Source organism: Puma concolor, chromosome A1 (assembly GCF_028749965.1).
Source record: "Puma concolor isolate L17-30 chromosome A1, mPumCon1.1.hap2, whole genome shotgun sequence".
NCBI classification, from domain to species: Eukaryota; Metazoa; Chordata; class Mammalia; order Carnivora; family Felidae; genus Puma; species Puma concolor.
The window spans coordinates 231,813,265-231,826,549 of NC_141667.1; the positions used below are offsets into that span (position 1 = coordinate 231,813,265).

The following is a 13,285-nucleotide window of genomic DNA, read 5'->3' on the forward strand; positions in this document are numbered from 1 at the left end:
GAGCGTCCGACTTCAGCCAGGTCACGATCTCGCGGTCCGTGAGTTCGAGCCCCGCGTCGGGCTCTGGGCTGATGGCTCAGAGCCTGGAGCCTGTTTCTGATTCTGTGTCTCCCTCTCTCTCTGCCCCTCCCCCGTTCATGCTCTGTCTCTCTCTGTCCCAAAAATAAAATAAACGTTAAAAAAAAAAAAAAATTAAAAAAAAAAAATACTAATCATCTGAGCTTCCAACAAGTTGTAATCTTTTTGCTTATGGACGGCTTTGTCTCAGTGCTGATGGCTGCTGCCTGTTTCTCTGGGGCAGTATTCTATGTAAATGGATATGAGTATCAGTTTCGCCAATGACTGGATCCTTGGCCAAGATGTTTTCTTTCTCTGGGTCTTAGTTTCTTTGACTGAAAGACAGATAATCATGTCTGTTGCAATTCAGCTAGATTTGATAATATATACAGTTGTTCCCTGTTAACACAAAGAAGAGATTTTTTTTTTTTAATTTATTTAATAAACTGGCATAGTACTCTTTGTCAGCCATTGTTCTAAGCAGTATTCAAATACGAATTCATTTAATTTTAATACTAATCGTATAATGTAGGTATTATTCTCCTCATCTTTAAAGTTTGAAAAACCTACCCAATGTTACAAAGCCATAACGTGGCAGGGGCGCCTGGGTGGCGCAGTCGGTTAAGCGCCCGACTTCAGCCAGGTCACGATCTCGCGGTCCGTGAGTTCGAGCCCCGCGTCGGGCTCTGGGCTGATGGCTCAGAGCCTGGAGCCTGTTTCCGATTCTGTGTCTCCCTCTCTCTCTGCCCCTCCCCCGTTCATGCTCTGTCTCTCTCTGTCCCAAAAATTAAAAAAAACAAACAAACAAAAAAAAAAAACGTTGACAAAGCCATAACGTGGCAGGGTCGGGACTGGAACCAGAGAGCAGTCTGGCTACAGTCTGTGTTCTTAACCACTGTGCATTACTGCCTTATATTTGGGGTTAAATGTACACTTTTGACAGGAAAAAAAATCCATGTCGCTCACTAAAAATGATAGCCGTTGTGTTGAAGCGACGGTTTTCATTATCCAGCATTACATAATATGTCTTCTTAGTTACTGTTACTATCTACGAAAGTTTCTAACACACAGTAGGCACACAGAAATATCGATTAGCTGACTTGTCACATAGTCAGTTCTCAGTTAGCCAAACTGACAAAACAGAGATCAAACAAGTACTAGCAAATCGTTTCTATTTGGTCTGTGAATATCTAATATGCTAGGGCAAGACAGAGAGGGTTTTTGTCTACAATTCCCCTTCCTAAGTGTACTTCCCTGGCGCATTTACTAACTTGTCTCTCAGACATTCTGCAAGCTGTCAGTAGATTTTCTCTAACTTTATCTCATTAAAAATATCATTTTCTATTATTTCTGAAGTCCTTTTACTCCCTCAGCCACTGTGAGTCTGTAACTCATCCCTTTGTTAGCTCAGGGATGGCCAGTGGGTTTCATCGGGAGGGTCAACTCTGGGCAGTTGTGTCTCCCTTGGAACAATGTCTGGGGCCGTGCTAAGGCTGTCTCCTGGCATAATCATATGTAGCCACATTCACAGGGGACTAAGGGAGCCATGGACATAGGGCCACACTTATTCCCAACCCTGTGTCCCACCTCCTTGCTCAGTACTACGTGTCCAGCCATCAGAGTACAATAATGGTGAGGGACTCAAACACCACTGTTAGAGGATCCTCAAATGGTAAGAAAGACATCTTCACTTTATTAAATTGAAGTCCAGTAAAGATAGAGCCAGCAGCGTTGATTTCTGCTGGTCACTCTTCAGAGTCTGCTGGGATTCTACTCCTTCTATTTCCTCAGCTTCAAGTGGCTGGCCTCTCAAATAAGTGATGCAAGAATCCAGGATCATTAGAGATCCCTTTAACCTCAAAGTGGAAACTAGGAGATGATGCAAGTCAAATCAAGGGTGGAAACGGAACCTGAGAACCTAGTGCTTTGGCAATGGAACATAAGGATCCTGGTCTTCTGTGAGCATTGCTTTATCTATCTATGAAATGTCACCTGTTTCTCTAGGATGAATCATTGGAAATAAGATAATATATTTACAGGATAAAGATAGGGAATATCTGAAAATCATTAGAATTCATTTCCTAATATTAATGAAGTACATGACAGCACTAAAAATAATAATAATAATTACTATTATTATTATTATTATTATTATTTGAAATGCTCTATGAAGGAGGAAGTTACTCAATTTTCTTCCATCAAGTGGCCCGCTTCCTAGGAATCTAAGGAGAAGGTCTCTGTATGAAGAGAAGAAAAAATAGAAGATAGCTCAGTGGAAGACTGAAGAAAGAAAGATTGGGCCAGCCCCGGCCATATACAGAAGAGCCTCTCGACCAGAAGGTCGGTGATTGCCTCAGAATACAGCACTGTCCTCAGAGCATGTTAACTCTTGGTCCTATTAGTTTCCTACTGTAGAGAGGCACAGGGCATCATGTTCATTCTTTCTACCTCAGTGACCTCTGACAGCCTGGAATACTCCACTGGTGCTTGCTTGGATTTCTTTTCCCACCACCATGGCACATCTCTTCAGAGCAAGGATTTCAGGCACATCTATCTGGTGGACCAGCCTGAGACACCCATGAACACCTATGGCAGAAAAAGAAATTACAAAGCTGTGTAAAAATATTTCTGCCATTTTTAACTTTAGAACATTAGAAATAGACTTTTAAAATTGAAAGTAACCCAGGGGCTTTAAATATCTAGCTATTAGGTTGTTTTTTTTTTTTTTTTTTAATAAACTGCCTAATGAAACTGAGCCCTTTATTCCTCAAAAAAAAAAAAAAAAAAAAAAAGAGTGGATAGAACTGTGTCATTTCACAAGGTGACTTTTTTCAAAGCCTTTTTGACTCTCAACTTTATAAAGGATAACATTCAATGATAACTAAAAGCCTCACATTATTCGTTCCTCTTTGAGCTTCTCTTGAATGTGGTCTCTGATCCTGGTGTTTTTGGATAGACTCCCTTTATAACAGCTGCCCAATGATCCATTGAAATGACAAGCGAAGGGCCACATGGTGGGCTGAGTGCACTTAGTGCAACTGTGACCAGAGAGATGACAAAAAGGTTTCTTCTAGTTAGTTGCAGAAATGCCTCTATACCCGTGGATGACAGAGAACTCCAGGTAACCTCCCTGGGGGTTATTTTTAGCCAACAACCATTAATACTCATGAGCTTACTACTGCAGAGATCAAATTCCATAGCACCAGCTTTGAGAAACACAATGTGGAACGCTTTGCTTTTTTGACACAGGTTTTTTTAAGGGACTCCATTTCTAGTTAACGTGAGCAACAATGAGCTGGATTAAGAAATGAGTGCTACATGATTTCTATCTGTTTGACATAAATGAGTAAATAAAAAAAAATAAATGTCATTCATAAGAGGCCCATGTATTTTCTTTTTAACTTTCTATTTTAAAATAATTTTAGATTTACAAAAAGTTGCAAAAGAGAATGGAATAGAATCCCATGCTCATTTACCCATCTTTCTCCAAGGGTGGCACCTTTTATAGCTGTAGGTCAATATCAAAATCGGTAAATTGACATTGACAGATTACTATCAACTAGATTACGGACATTATTCAATTTCATCAGTTTTTACACAAACTCATTGTGTGTATGTGTGTGTGTGTAACTTACATGGTTTTATGGGCAAGTTCTGCCAAACTTTCAAGAAACAGATTATTCCCAATGTATATTAGAGGAGTACCCCATGAAATGTCAACATTCGGTCAGTTGAAAATCAACTCTGAGTTGTAAATTTGATACATAAATATGATTCCATTTGTGCTATTGAAAGTTTGCAACAATACTATGCTCTTCAATTGTGTTTTCTTACTGAGTTTATTTTTATTGTTTTGGTTTTTTCCCTAAGCATCGACTTCACCTCAGGTCATGATCTCACACCTCATGAGTTCGAGCCCCGCATCGGGCTCTGTGCTGACAGCTCAGAGCCCGGAGCCTGCTTCAGATTCTGTGTCTCCCTCTCTCTCTGCCACTCCCCTGCTCACAGTCTGTCTCTCTTTCTCTCAAAAATAAATAAACCTTGAAAAAAATTTTTTTTCAAGAAATGTAAGTAGTTTTTTCTATCCATTTAAACAAACATTTTATAGCTGAGGCAAAGATTGTTTTGGGTTTTCTATGTAGACAATCTGATGTGAATAATGACAATTTTATTTCCTTCCTAATCCTTGCATTCTTTATTTCTTTTTCTTGATTTATGACTCTATCGAGGACCACCAGAATAATGTAGAAAGGGCATGGTAGTAGTGAGTTCTTGAGTTTCTAATGAGATGATTCTAATGTCTGTTGTAGGTTTTGGGTAGTTAACTGTAGTCATATTAAGGAAGTTCTCTTCTGTTTCTTACCATGTCTTTACCAAGAGTTTTTTTTTTTTTTAAATCATGAAAGAGTATAGAATTTTACCGAATTCTCTCTGTGCCCCTATTGAAGTATTTGTAGCTTTTTCTTCTATATTTATATGATCAACTACATTTAGAGATTCTCTGATGGTAACCACTTTTCCATCTCTAGGATAAGCCCAACTTGGTCAGAATGTAGTTTCTGTTCTTTATATTGCTGAATTTAGTATGCTTTTTATCATACCTGGCATTTTTATGCAGATAAATGAGTGATGTTGTCTTATAATTTTTTTTTTGTTATACAGTCCTTGTCTGATTTCGGTGTCACCGTTGTGCTGGCCTCAAAGATGGGTTGGGAAATACGCACTTCTCTATTCTCTAGAAAAGTTTGTGCTATGTGAAATTTCTGTTCTTACAGATCATGGAATTCTGGAGTTTGGAGGAAAGTAAGTTTTAATCAACACGCGTGTACCATTACCACTAATAGTTTTTTTATACGGGCATATTAAATATCATGGTCAAGTCTTTAAAACGTGGTGGTTTTAGATAACATAAATTGTTCCAGTCTTCCCATTTACTAATTCTTGACTGGGGAAGGTTTTGTTTTTCAGAGCTCCAATAGGCGAATATAGTGGTGCGATCTACTGGAGAAAGTTTTGTTGAGTGTGGCAAATACCATACGACTCTACCAGTAGTTGTTTCACTGAGGTTGAACAAATCACAACACAGTCACCAGATTTACAAGCTTATCTTGCTAGTACTTGGTGGAACATGGATCTGAATCCTGACAAACTGCCCTCAGAAAACTTAAAATCCTGAATTCCACACTGAAAAAGACATAAATCTACACAATGCCTGACTCCCTCTATACTGAAAAATAAATAAATAAAATACACACACACACACACACACACACACACACACACACACACAGGTTAAGCCACAAAGAGCACTATCATAACTACTCTCTTGCATATATTCTCAACCCCTCAACTACTGCCTGGACTCACCATATTCATTTGGCAGAATCACAACCCTAGTTAATACCAGCTGTTTGCCTATTTCATACCTGTCTTTGTACAGCTAATATGGCTGGAAGAAAACACACAATCACGCTGATTGATCCTACTTCAAATTTCTAATTTTAAGTCAAATGAACTCTTGTTTTATGATGCCCAACTTCCCTATTTCATTCACTCTCCTATTCTTTGAGACAAATGCAGTCAATTCTTTTTTTTAATTTTTTTAAAGTGTATTTATTTTTGAGAGAGAGAGAGAGAGAGACAGAGCATGAGTAGGGGAGGGGCAGAGAGAGAGGGAGACACAGAATCCGAAGCGGGCTCCAGGCTCTGAGCTGTCAGCACAGAGCCCGACATGGGGCTCGAGCACACAGACTGTGAGATCGTGACCTGAACCGAAGTTGGACGCTTAACCAACTGAGCCACCCAGGTGCTCCAATACAGTCAATTCTTGTTATTTGCTACAGTGACGTTCTTTGATGTCACCAGCAACAGTGAACTAATGCATACTGAACCAGTGCTCCTAGGAAAAATACAGAGTTAGGTTGCTACGAGCTTCTGGCCACATTTTCATCAACTGATCACATATAATCTTGTTCTTTGTGTGTTTTCATTTAAAGACATCTTACTGAATCTATATTATTGATTCATTAACATTTAACTCAGAGACAATAGCATTATAACTCATGCCTGAATTGTCCAATAGTCATATTTTCTCCATAAGGCACACCACAGCCTCCTTGCTCTTAGGAACACTAGACAGCATTTCAGCACTATGCTTGGAGGTGGGCATTTTAGACAGCAAAAGCATCATTTTGTGCTAAAAGTATGGCTCTACATAGGCAACGAAAAGGTCACTTTCTTATAGCACGAGGGCTAAAACAATAAAGCACAGTGTAACTTGGTCAGTCTCAGCTAGGAGCATACATGTTGGGTGACCACAATTTTTCATAGCTCTGAGTGTGCACATATCTGCAAATGAAAACACTAAGACTGCATGTTTGAGGGTGACAAGTTAATTTTAACAAATGGGTGAATTTGTAAATGTTAAATCCACAAATAATGAGAATCAACTCTATTTTACCATCTTCTTCTCTCAAACCTTCATCATCTCCTCTCCCCTCACTCTAACTCATGACCTTGTTTTTCACTTCTCGAAGCAATCGGAACTTCTCTTTCCTACCCCCACTGTCAACCTTCCAGCATCTTCTCCCACATATTCTATCTTCCTGCTCTCTACCAGACATGAGTTCTTGCTTCTATTTAAAATCGCCTCCCCCCCAACACCCATCTGGGCACTAAGATCCCATACGCTCTCACCTCCTTAATGACACTACTCTCGCTATTCTGCCCTCTCTGCCAAGTATCAGTTTTTCTTTCTCCTAAGTCATTACCATCAGTGCAAAAATATTGCTCTCTCTTCCTTGTTGATAACTTCTGGAAGTTATTGTGAAAAACATTTTAAAATACGCAAACAGTTTGGAAAGTTCCAGATTCCTGTCTTTAATACTAATGAAATAATCAGAAGTGAGATTAGTAATTGCAGCAGTATTCATAAAAGCAAACAATTAACTATGGGACAGAATGGGTGGATCTGGGAGGTATTATGCTAACCGAAATAAGTCACACAGATAAAAACAAATACCATATGATTTCACTTATATGTAGAATTTAGAAAACAAAATAAACAAACAAACCAAAAAAGCAGACAGACCCATACATACAGAGAACAAACTGGTGGTTTCCTGAAGGGAGGCTGGGGGGGTGGGGAGATGGGAAAAATGAATGAAGGGGACAGGGAGATACGAGCTTGCAGTTGTGGAATGAATAACTCACAGAAATGAAAGGTACAATGTAAGGATGATAGTCGGTGGTATTATAACAGTGTTGTATGGTCACAGATGGTAGTTACACTTGTGGTGAGCGTAGCATAATATAAACTTGTGGAATCACTATGTTGTACACCTGAAATATGACATTGTGTGTCAACTATACTCCAATTAAAGAAAAAAAAAGAATTTAAAGCAACCTAAATAAACAGTAGGAGGCTGGTTAAATATACACAGTAAAATACGATGTAGACATTATAAGCTACAGATTGCTATTAAGTGATATATTCATTTCTATTAATTAAGTTAAAAACATAAATTACTACACAAATTATATTGTCCTACTTTTATAAAAAGAAAAAATAAATTCATTTTGCCTCTGTGGGTTTGCACCCTGAAAAATAATTGGAAGGATATTTGCCAACATTTTACTCCTGGTTTCCCTGACGCCCAAGCCCGGGGTCTTAGGCACTGCACTCAAATCTCAGGTGTGCCTATTCCCAACTAAATCGTGGCCCAGAAAGCCACACTAAAACTGTAGATGCGTTGCTAGCTTATTCCTAGAATGTCAAAACAAAAAACTGGGGTTGCAGTGTCTTCTTTTTCTTATATAGATACACTGTATTTGATTGTAATCCTGGGACTATAACTAAGGGGCCTCTTAACTTGGACAAAATGGCTGCCAAAGTGGTGAGCGGGCATCATCCTTCCTTACTTGAAGGCAGAGACCATGAAATCCAATACCCCTGTGGAATAAGAACAAACAGCTCTTCAGTAGCAAAACCAATGAACAACTATCTCGAGACTGTGTTTAAAAAACAAACAAACAAAAACTGCAATGCCAAAGAGTAAGCAGAGCATTTTCTAGGGCAGGTGGGAGGTGTGTTTGTAGTGGGTTGACTAGTTCAAAGCCAGACTCCTCTCTTGCCAGCTGTTCTGATTCTCGCAAATTATCACCCCAGTTACTCCTCCACGAATCCTCATCAGATATTTTGAGAGATCAAGAGTATTTCCCAAAACCCAACCCAATTCCCCGAAACAGGTAAGACCTATCATCAGATTCTAAAACTCACCTCATACACTATTAAACAACAGTGCATTACGTAAGGAAAAGATAAGAATCAGCAGAATTTCAATCGAATACTATCTTAGTTGTCAAAGGACTTAAGTACTCACCTCAAACTCTCACCACTATGCTGTTACCTGTCCTTTTCCCCTGTTTGCCCCGTACCCTCCCCCATCAGTCAACTTCAACCACTAGACTCTGCCTTTATAGAAGACATATATCAAGAGGTGTTTGCTTGATGATTATTATTTAAATGATAGTTTTATGTATCCTTCTGCTTTATATCTCAAACAAAGTAAAAATAAATAGGTCTACGATGAAGAAAATGGTTCACTTTTAGGGGTTTTAAAAATTACGTCCTTTTCAGGGTACCTGAGTGGCTCAACTGGTTAAGTGCCTGACTATTGATTTCAGCTCAGGTCATGATCTCACAATTGGTGGGATTGAGTCCTGCATCGGGCTCCTCATTGACAGCACAGAGCCTGCTTAGGATCCTCTCTCTCCCTCTTTCTGTGCCCCTCCCCTGCTTGTGCATTCTCTCTCTCTCTCTCTCTCTCTCTCTCTCTCTCCTCTCTCTCTCTCTCTCTCTCTCTCAAAATAAATAAGGTTAAAAAAATTATGTCCTTTTCTTCCCCATATCTGTTAGCAGGTCAGGACAGAACTTTGACCCTTTCATGACCCCAGTTTTTGCCTAGGTTGAGTCAGCTTCCCTATCTGTTCCCATCCAGCCCAATGTCAATACTCTACCCCTGCAGAATTCAGCCTCCTTAGGGCAAGAGTGCTGCCCAATGGGCTCCTAAACTCCGGGAACCTCGTCTTCAGGTCTATCCAATCAATGTATGGACATAGAGAAATACCTAGAATTCTTTAAGTCAGGATTTTTTGTGAAAAGAGCAGAACAGTGTACTGAATATGACTGAACACATATTTCAAAATGAAAACCGTACAGTTTTTTATAGGCAGGTAAAAGGGCATTTTTATCCAGGCAACACCTGAGGAACCTCAGAGCTCATGACCTCTGACCCAGAAGCCAGCTGTTGATGCTCCAGGCAGACTGCTTCTTAACTGTCATAGAACATTGGGAAAGTTCTTAACTGTCGCTGACGGCAATATCAAGACATATCTCTTGTTGCACCTGACGGAGCAGGAACCCTGTAGGGACCTTTGAAACCAACGGATATTTAGACACTTCTGCTGGACCGAGTGTCCCCAAAGGAAAGCAGACAGAAAGGAAGAAGTAGGGTCCTGGGAGAAGATACCTGTGAATAAAGAAGTTTAGCCAATTGGCTCTGACAGGGCAGGGTGAAGCATATCACCCAGACACCAGGGACGTCCTGTGTATCCCTGAGCCAGCTTTTCTGCCCAGCTACCCACAGCCTCCTCCCCTTCCCCAGGGGAGAAGTGTGCTCCAGAAATGGGGGAGTGGGGAGGCGCCCTCTGGTCCAAAGGAACAAACCATGTCACCTGTGCTCTAATACCATTGGAGTGGTGATCCAGAGGAGAGGGGCAGCTGTTGAGGAAGCAGCCTATGTGGGAGGAGACCAGAGTATGGAGAGGAGGCCGGAGAGATTGCAAAGCCATGTGTGCTTTGCTTTTAGGAATATCAGTCATCATGCCTCCTAGATGCTTCAGGAAAGAAAGTGAACTTACCTTCCTAGAAGGAGGGCCATTCAGATAACCAATGAAGACACACTTAGAAATCCTGAGGAATGTTTTGAAGAGGGATCGTGAAGGGGGGAAAATCGGAATTTTTCTGAGAAGAGAAGTGGGAGTCCAGAGCAGGGAGAGTGGCAGGGGAACCACAAATGGGGAATGTTAATGTCCTCGGGGGCAGATAAAACTGGCTGCAAACTCAAGGCATATGCGGGGTGGGGGGGTGGGGCCGATGATATGGATCTGGAATTCTTCCGCACTCAAGGGATCAATGATAACCCTTCAACCAGAGTGGATTAGGGAACCATTCTGGTCCAGTCTGGGTCCTCTTCCTCATGTCCCCATCCATGCTCATAGAACATATCTTCACTGGGTATCCCCTTCTTGGTTTGGTGCCCTTATTTCTGAGACCTGGACTTTTTGCTTCGGAAGTTGCTCCTAGAACAGCCTCCAGTTACATGGTCCTTCCCATTTATTTCATAGCAGGCTCCACTGCCCCACACTATGCTCTGTAAGACTTGCTGTGGCCACAGGGGCTGCCCTCCCTAGCGCAAGCCTGCTGTGCCTGTTTCTGTGTTCTCTTTGGCAACTGCATTCTTCTCTCTTTGGGACCCAACTTCTTTTTACATGCTATGGTAATCAGAGAGGTGTTTTAAACCCAGCTCCACAGCTGAATAGTACCTCAAAAGGACCCTGTTAGAAAAAAAAAGAATTGGGATGGGCTATAATTTTAACATAAAAGGCCCGTTCCTGCTTGAAATTAGAGGTGAAAAGTATTCCCCACTAGTCTAAACCATGACACCGATCCATTGCTTACGCAGGAGGCAATAAACTTCTTTCTCTAGCCTCCCACCCCCATCCTCTTGCCATAGTAGCTGATGGCAAAGTCTATTTTGCTAATTTTGTGCCTGTAATGTAAGCCTCCATTGAGCAGGTCCTCAGACTTTGCTGCCCACCTCTGGTCATTTTGCTTCTTTGTTTCTTAACTTGCCGCCCGGTACCCTGATACCTAATCTCTAGGTAACCAGGTTACCTAGCTGGTGTAGACTCTTTCTGCCCCTCCTGTTATCTCCTTCAGGGGGCCAGTAGGATCCAGGTAGCAGGGGTCTGGCTGCCTTCACAGGAAGAAGGGTCTGGAAGGTACAGTCAAGATGTTGAACTCCAGAAGTCAGTTGAATTTAAGGGAAAATTAGATGCCCTACATCCATATTGACATGTCCAGAGTTTGGAAATCGAGGTTTCTGAAGCACTAAGCCCCCTGGGGTGGAAGTTGACACCTTTGGCAAAAGGTCCCGTGATGTTAAGAGAAGCACATAGCTTCGGGTTCTTATTCTGCCAGGTTGGTTGGGTGAATTAGGGCAAGTTACTGAAATCTTTATCCAGACTTCAGGGAGGATGGGGAAAAGCTGGGGAGGGTAGTTAACCGGGAACATTTTGAATCTGGAGATCCAGACTGAGACCAGCAGGAGGTGCTGAGATCAGGCCGAGGGCATTAGCTCTGTGTTGTTCTGTAAGACCTGCCCCAGCTATGTGGCCTGGGAACCCTCTTGATGCACGTGTTTTCCTGTGTCTCCTGACTTCTGTAGCTCATTAAACAGCTTGCTTCTAAGACTCTCAGGACCCCTAAAACAATCCTGAGATACCTACTATACCCATATGTTTCTTCTATACCCTTTATATCTCCTAGCTTGTTGAACAGCCTCAAGTAGAGAACTCCCCAGCTGTCAAAAAGGCAGTAAGGTCTGACATGACAGCAGCCTCATTTTGTTCTCTTTCTCTCCCTTTTGAACATTTTTATGTTCAGTTTAAAAATTGATTTTAAATTTACAAATGTACCTTTTGTGAGGCGAATGGCACTGTCCTGCTTAAAACCTTACATGATGCCTCATTGTCAACAAGTCCAGTCAAACTCCTTGGAATGAAATCCACAATTCTCTACAGTCTTGCCCAACCTTTCCTTTCCAATGTAATCTCCTGTCACTTTCTCCCACCCTAATTGCTCTGGTTCCTTCAGAAAGCCTAGACGATGCTAAACAGTGCCAGGCCTCCGCATTTTCCCTCATGTTGCCGTTCCTTCTCTCTCTCCCCTGCCTCTAAAGCATGCCTCTACCATATTCTCTTCAACATTATCTTGTTACCCCCCACTTCTTTCCTCCTTGAAAGCCCCCTGTCTTCCCTGCACCACACCCCCAGAGTCTACTTAATTTATTCTCATGTGTGCCTACAGTCTTAAATTATTTAACTCGTATATGCATGCCATCTTCCCCACTGTTAGAAGTTTTAGGGCAACAGAGATGGTTCCTGCCTTTCTTTTAGACTCCTGATGTTGCCTGACCTAGAACACACATGTAGCTGTTCAATGTTGAACTAAAATACAGGAAAAGAAAGCATACCAACCACCCCCTTTGAAGACGTGCCAACCTTAAGTTTTCTTTCTAAACCTGCCACTTCTGTCTCTCGGTCGAGCAATTTTCTATTCTTGCGTGTCCTTACTGCCTTTCGTGTTCAAGCCAGTTGATCGACATTGATAATACTGTTGTGTGTCCAGCTCATAGGCGGAAGCCAGGTTTCCAGGCATAAGCCAAGGAGAGCAGAAATCTTCCCACCATTGCTCTCAGGATGCCTGAACCTGTCACGTTGAGGTTAGACTAAAATGTCAGGAAAGGAAAAAAACAATGAGTGCCCGGAGGCTATGCCTACAGAGGATGAGGTCAAGAGTTAGAGTCTATCTACTTAACTTGTATTTTAAATAGGTAGAGCTTAAAATGGAGTTTTTGAGAAAATTGACAAAAGTATAGAACTATTTCAATAAAGTTCCCCCCCCCCCCCGCCCCCGGATGTCTTTTAAGCTACAAATTATGTCTTAGGAGTCTTGGTTTATCTACCTCCTCAAAAGAAATCCAACTGAGTTTACTCTCCAGTAATTTCCCTCAGGAAAAGGAGTTGAGAAAGATTTATTACGGTAATTGAAGAACTGAAAGCAGAATGACTTTTAAAGTATTAAGGAGGCTATTCATAGCATTTTAGATCTTCCTACCAACTATTTCCAGAATATTCTAGATATTTACATAATATGGGTAGTAGTGTACACCAGAACATAAACACACAGTGTATTCCCTTAAATTGGAAAAAAATAGACTTGAAATGAATGCTGCACTTTCTTGACTGAAGAAAACCTTTAATCCCAAACTACAAAATTCTGCAAAATCCTTAACACTGGGATGACCTTTGCTCCTATTCTCTCTTGGCATTCTTCAATCTTTCAAGATAGGACAAAAAGAAAAAAAACTGTCCTAGATACGCT

General features: G+C 41.2%; 1 long non-coding RNA gene across 1 annotated transcript; it reads right to left on the reverse strand.

Annotated features, from left to right (window-relative positions):
• Window positions 1-2,241: 2,241 nt before the first annotated feature.
• On the reverse strand, window positions 2,242-9,366 carry LOC147584843 (uncharacterized). The gene is made up of 3 exons (XR_015253819.1): window positions 9,276-9,366; window positions 7,978-8,008; window positions 2,242-2,643 (listed from the first exon to the last, which is right to left on the reverse strand). It is a non-coding gene; the product is annotated as an uncharacterized LOC147584843 (long non-coding RNA).
• Between the last annotated feature and the right edge of the window lie 3,919 nt (window positions 9,367-13,285).